Source organism: Erithacus rubecula, assembly GCF_903797595.1.
Source record: "Erithacus rubecula genome assembly, chromosome: 1".
NCBI classification, from domain to species: Eukaryota; Metazoa; Chordata; class Aves; order Passeriformes; family Muscicapidae; genus Erithacus; species Erithacus rubecula.
Window position 1 is genome coordinate 14,279,884 of NC_136658.1, and position 7,240 is coordinate 14,287,123.

Here is a 7,240-nt window from a genome sequence, read left to right on the forward strand (position 1 = left end):
ATTAGGCTCCATAATGCAGTTCTGCTAATTTACCAGAACTTGCCACTTCTCCTACAACTCCTGGCTCTGAGAGGCAAACTCTGGCCAAGTTTGCTGGGAGATTTAGGATATTGCCACTCCCAAGAAATCATTCTTTTCCTAACTCTCTGCCAGGCCTAAGTTTGCCCTATGAGAGAAGCAGAAAATTCTCATAGATTCTCAGATGCTCCTAATCAGAGGTACATATATTGATTCTCACTCCTTGAATTCATTTGTCCCATGGACTGATCCATCAGTTTTGTTAGAAAATTACATAACCCAAATTAAATACCCTCTATTTACCTTCATAATATACTGTCCTTCCCATCTTTTCATGTGCTGGTTGCACACCTATTTCCACCTTCTTACCACCAGTGGACTGCAGCCATCACAGCTCCAGATGCCTCTTGGCCCCTTGGATCCCTGTAAAGCACTGTGGACTCCAGTGTGCCTCCCAGCTGCCAATGCCTTGTGAGGGATATTCAGCACCTCAGCTGGGCCATGATGTAGGAGGGAACTTGGGTCATTATCACCCAGCTCCCATCTGTTCTGCAAAGTCCATCTTCTCTCTTTTTTAATCAAGAAAACAGTGTGGGAACATAAAAGATAGTGGGAAGGGAAAAAAAAAATCAGTAAGGGCATAAAATACAACTTTATTTTTACATAATGTTCTTCTAGCTAATATAATACACAATCCAAAGCACTTTACAACACAAGACCTCAAAAATTTTCTACCAAGTACCAGAATTTCTGTGTTCAGCTGGTGTAAATCATTGCTTCTGAGTTACACTGAGAGGCAGGTCACAACTGCCTAGTTAAGTAGCTTCTCTTTGAGCAGAAAGTTAGATTTTATAGAAGTGTAAATGTGAATTACTTTATATGGCAATTTGATGGAGAGAGAATGCAAGAAAGAAAAAAAAAGCCAGGAAAAGTAAAAGAGAGGAGAGGGGGAAAAAAGGGAAGAAAATAAGGAAAGACAGAAAGAAAAAGTGAGAGAAACTAATTTATATATTTTGGGAGTTCAGTTCCTTTCATTGTGAAAGAATGGGAAAATTTGGGAAGCCCAGACTAAATAACTCACAATGATAACAGGGTGATACCAAGAGCAGTAAAACTAATTTATTGGGCTGAGTTTATCTGATTCCAGGGAAAGTGAGTACTGCTGAATGCAGCTCTGACTGTGCCTGTGTCTGACAAGACACATAGCTCAGATGTAAAATTACATTAAGCAGATGTAGCCCATTAAGAAGTTGAGCTTGAAAATGTACTTTATCCTGTCAAGGCAAATCCTAGTTGAAAACTTGGGCCTTAAAAAAAACCCTGAAAACTGAAAGATGTTCTATTTTGGGCTTTAATGCTTTAATCTTTTTTGTGTCAGTCATAGTTACAGGGTGATGATAAATATAAACCCACCTCCACTGTATTTCTAACATAACTCCATCACCTACCCTCAGCCAGAACAGAGAAAATCCCCTTAACATAAAACCCAGCAGAACCAGTCCTGGGTTCAATTATCACCCAGGTGATAACTGGGTGAGGTTGGTGAGATCTCAGGGGCAAAGCAGCTCACACAGAAATCATGAGTTCCTGCAGCCTGGGCTAAAATGTAGAGTGGCAGAGGAAGCACAGCTGGTTCAGCCCTGCCTTGCACCCATCCATCACAGGCAATGCTGGGGTAGCTCATGTGTGGGGTCCCCAGGATGAGATGATTCTCACTCTAGGTGCCTCCCTGCATGAGAGCTCCTGAAAATATGTGGGATATGGTGCAGAAGGAGAAAATGGATGGGATTCAAGATCTGTGGAGTAAAATTCAGTTGTGCTAAAAGAGGGTGTGTGTACTATTTAATAAAAGTGTTGGTGAACTCCCATACCAAATTTCTTTATATTTAGCCTTTTTATATAACTGTATTAATTATAAAATCAGAAAAGAACACTTGTTCTGGATTAAACCAAGACAAAACATAAATCATGGGACTCGATCCTCACTAATGAATTTAGGTGTCTAAAAGGCACTTTGGAGTATATCAACCCCTGACAGCTGTGGGGGAAGGTTTTGCCTTTGGAGTATATAATGTTTCTTCATGATTTCTTTATTCTCATGTATTTCATCCAGTCCACACACCACTGACAGAAATGTTCAGAAACACCAGCAAGATATCAAAAGGAAAGAAGGTCAATCTCATTGCCCTGGCTAAGATCTCTTTGAGGAGAAAAAGCATGATGTTGAAAGAATGGCCAGTGTCCTTCTAGGCAGGAAGATCTCTCAGTTTATCTAAATCTCTGAAGGTAAGCCTGGGCACTTAGGCTATTAACCAGATGATATAGAGTAATGGAAAATATTTTGCAAGGAGAAATCCTCTGCCAGCAGTTCAGTGTTCGTATAAAACACAGTCACTGTATGGCAGTCATTTTGTTCTTTGAAGTTTCTTTGTTTATGCTTTATTATCTGAAATATCCTCCTTAATGGTTGGAGGTGGGGGGGGAAGTTAGTTTGTACCAGTGCAATCATTAATACAAGTCAAGTTCAGGGGCCTTGACTCTGACATTTGATTGCAACTGTGAAGTGGACAGTGTGCTTGAATGGTTTGATTTTCTTTACAAACTCCATTAAAAGCAATTTTTTAAGTTTCCTTGTAATTCTGTGCAAATCCCAAGATGAAAATGTTCTCTCTAATGGAGAGAAAAGGAAAAAGTAAGTTAAACCAGCTAAATTCACATGTTTACAATGTTTGATTTCATTCACCAAGTTCATTGTTTGATTTGGAAGTGTCTTTAAGCAATTTGTGGAATATAATAGATACCAGCTGTAATCATTTTGGGCATGGGAGTTACATAGGCTCGTTCCTTGGTGCTAATAGTTCAGCTACACTTAATAACTAAATAGCTTGGTTTATAACAAAACCAAACATCAAAACAAAAGGACCCCCATAACAAGCATCAGCCTAAGGATAAGCCCCACCTGACTTCCCACATCTGCTCAATGGATATCTACATGAAAAGGGTCACACCAACTCCCAGTGGACATAATTCATCTTATCCCAGTCCCCTCTTTGGAGGCATTCCAGATTTCTACTCTCTGAAAATATCTTTATTGCAGAGAGCTGAGGACAGCTTGCTCCAAAACCTGCCCAATGAATTCCTGCTGGGGCAGTTCATCCAGCAGCTTGTGGCTCTGTGCTAAGGTCCTGTTTAACTCAGAAGCCCCTCTTGGTGATTTGGGGCAGAATGAGCCTGGTGGCTTTGCACAGCTGATTTTTGGGTGTCATCCAGTTTGCTGGTCCATGGTAGATGTGGAAGAGCCTTTGAGACAAGGGCTGAAGGGAAGAAACTGTCTTCAAGTCCTTGCATCACCAGATGCAGGGGTGCAGTTGAATTGCTTGAACATCAGTACTAATTTAAATACCTATGGGTGTCCTTTGGATGTTCCTCCTCCAGCTCTGCTGGGCAGAGAATTCTCACAAGGACAAGATCAGTCTGAAATACCTGAAATAGCACCAGATGCTTCACTGCAAACTGCTAAGAGGAGTATTCCATCCAGTAGAGGAAAAGTTGTGTGTGGGAGTCAGGTTGAGCTGGGGAATTATTGCTGTCTTAAATCAGGCCATTCTTTGCAGGTGTCATGTCAACAATTTTATGTCATACCCAAGAGCTGCTTCTGAAGTGTGGATGCACAGGGAGTTGCTTGCTGTCATCTCCCACTTTCCCCAAAAGCAAAGGTTGTTCCAGCTCACACACTGCTGGCAGCAAGGAAGGAAGCACCTGCAGAGGTGAGCACTGAGGTGGGGCTTTAATCTGCCTGAGCCATAAGAGGAGAGCAGAAGTTTAGAAAGGAAAACAGTTTTCCTGCCCAAGCCTGACCCTGGTCAATATGTGCAGCACTTTGTAAGATTAATTGCACTTTGGGTGGAAAGCAGCTGCAGGTGGTGTGTGTTTTCAGTGTCTGCAGGCAGCACAGAAAGTTTGGGATCCCCCTGGGCACAATGGACCTGGGGTGTTTGGCACTGGCATAGGCTGCCCTGAGAAGATGGGGATGCCCTGGAGGTGTCCAAGGCCAGGTGGGATGGGCTTGGAGCAGCCTGGTCTAGAGGGAGGTGTCCCTGACAATGGCAGGGGTTTGGAATGAGATGAGCTTTAAGGTCCCTTCCAACCCAAACTATTCTATGATTTGAAATATGTCTACCAGCTGGTTTCCTCTGATGATGACACAGTTGCTGTTATCAATGGCTTTCATGATGACACAGACTACAGCATCTTATCCTAAATTTCAAACTATTTTAGGATAATTTTAAACTTGAAATTTAGTATGAGAAACAATGGAGAAGGAAGGATGCCTCTGAGAATAATGGATCTTAAATCCCTCTTTCTTCTGAAATACATTAGGAATTTTGAGAAAGCAGCCAATCCTCAAGGTTGTTGAAATTTTGCTGTCACACACCCTAGAGCTTCAGACAAACAGGATTGTGAGCACCCAACTTTACCTGGATTAATTTTATAGTTCCACCTTCACTCCAGTTCATCACCCATCACCACCAAGGAACACTCCAGACCTCACCCTGGACTGAGCAAATTAGAAAATCTGAAAGAAACATGGGTCTCTATTTTTAAAAGCCCATTTGTCAACAGTTGCCATTTACAGAGATCTATTGATAATTGCCATTTATAAGATTCAATTATCCAAGATTTCCAGTGCTTTGGCCCTAATTCAGGAAAACTCTTATTCACACCTTTAGCCTTAAGCACATGAGCTGTCCATGTTTGAGTTGTTGCTGTGTCTTGTGTCACAAAGTCAACCCATGAAGATTTCTAGGTCTGAAGCTCATCCTTACATCAACAGCAGCACTGTTGTGGATCTGGTGGCTTTCTCCTAAGCTCTGCAGTCCTGGCAGCATGTCCCTTTATATCCCAGCTCCTGCAGTGGTGCAGTTACATGATACCCTCTTCTGCCCTAAGAGGAACTTCAAGCCAATGTGGTTCTGGTAAATACCTTGAAAAATTCCACTTAAAAGTACCAAAAAAAGGAGAAAATTTTCCACACAGCCCAGAAAGGATCTTTAAAATTTAAAATGCATTTAATTTACAATGCAGACAAAACAGCGTCCACTTATTGTTAACAAAAGAGGAAGTAAAACCAATCCACAATGTATTCTATTGTTATTATTTTTATTATTATTGTTGCTCTCACAATTAGAAAATACAGCTAATGCTGCTTCCATGAACAGAGGGTAATGTGTACTTTAGATGAATAAACCATAGCTCTGCTGAGATATTTAATCAAACTCTGTCTGACTGATAAACTGCTCCTGAGAGGAAAACAAAACAAAACATGTTGTACATGTTAAAGTCATTAATCTCAGGTGGATTTTAAGTTTCCTGTTCTTTCTCCCTCTCTCCCAAATCTTGTTTTCTGCTCCATCTCTCTTGCAGAAGAGAAAGTCGTGCCTGTGATAGCTCTGATCTGCTCTTGGGAACCAAACAATGGTGTTTCAGAGCTGCAGGGAAAGGCAAATCCTTTGTCACAGGGTGGAGGTCTAGCAACAATTGATCCCAGGACTGAATTTTCCTCTTGTTCCCCATATTCCCAGAGCCTCCTCTGAGCACCTTCCCCAAACAGGTAGCCCTGAGCTGGGCAGCACAAGTCTGTCTCACTTGGAGGATGATGATGGTTCTCTACAGGGATCTGTTTTCCAGCAGGAAGAGGGATGGTCCCTCAGGGACTCTTTTATCACAGAGACACTTTTAATTGTATTCAGATTTTTTTCTTCCTCCCTCACTCCCCTTCCCCTCACCAAGGGCTTTTCTAGCTGCGTGTGAAATATTGTGGGCTGCCTGCTTTAGTATAATTAAGATACTTTCTATTTTTGTAGAATAAAATACACGATCAGATGGGAGTTTTTTATAATGAATGGCATTTGCCCACCTTATGGAGAAACCTAAATGATATAAAACTAGAAGGGGTAAGGATGGGGGGGAATTAATAAAAAAATGAAAAGCCGGCCATATGTATGCAGGGTCCAAAACCTCAGATTTGAAAATAGCATTAAGTCCAAAGTATTTCATTAAACCATAATTTTTTTTTCAAATTAATAAGTACTATGAGACCACCAGCATAACACTCTTCAGGATAGCTTGGCTGTTTCCATCAGAGGTAATAGTGTAAAGCTGTGAAATAATAGTGTTTGTGGGATTAAATCAGATGTATTTTGCCACCTAGTGTAAATTAACATCTCTGTGTAGTACAACAAGGAGCTGGGCCAAATTATATCAGCTGTTGGGATGTGGTAAAACATGTTCTAAGAAGGGAACTACAACATCACCTGACAAAGACATTCACAGTAATTAAAGCCATTTTCTGCAGCAGCTGAAGGATCTCAGTGTTTCAGACCAAAGCCTTACAAACTGCTTGCTGAAGGCCTGAGAAAGGAGAGATGTACTTTCCTTGCAAAGCTGGTTTGTGACAAATGTTCTCCCAAATATCTTTCGCACGGCACATGCACAAAAAATTGCAGAATCACAGAATGATTTGGGTTGGAATGGACCTTGGAGATCATCCAGTTCCAACCCCCTGCCATGGGCAGGGACACCTTCCACTAGACTGCAGGAACAGCTTGGCCATTCTGTTTTGGATCCCTGCTGTATCAATAATTGAAACTGAGAGATGTGACACTTTCTCTTCTGGCCTCTCTGTGCTTTGCTGCTGATGCAAGTGAAGCAGCAGAGACAGGCTGCAAGGAGAAAGATGCACTGGGAGTGGTTCCTCCAGTATGGTACCCTCTTTATTCCTAGTTCTTACTGAAGGGAGAGGAAAGCAGAAAGCACTGTCTACTGCTCATAGAAAGACATTTTCTGAAAAAAAATTTGGAAATGCCAAAGCATCCAGAGGGAGATAATAGAATCACAGAATGGTTTGGGATGGGAGAGACCATAAAGATCATCTTGCTCCACCCCCCCTGCCATGGGCAGAGACATCTTCCACAACACCAGGCTGCTCCAAGCCATGTCCAACCTGACCTTGGACACTTCCAGGGATGGGAAAAAAGAAAAATCTTCCTAACATCTAATTTAAGCCTACCTTATTTCAGCCTAAAGCCATCAAACTGAGGAGATTACCCTAGTTGGCTGGAAGAAGCAGGCCTGTGTAACATAGGAGGTTTAGAAGTTATGGCAAAAGCAGTGTAGTGCTGTTAATTTATAGATTCACAGCCTAAGGCATGAACTGGGGCCA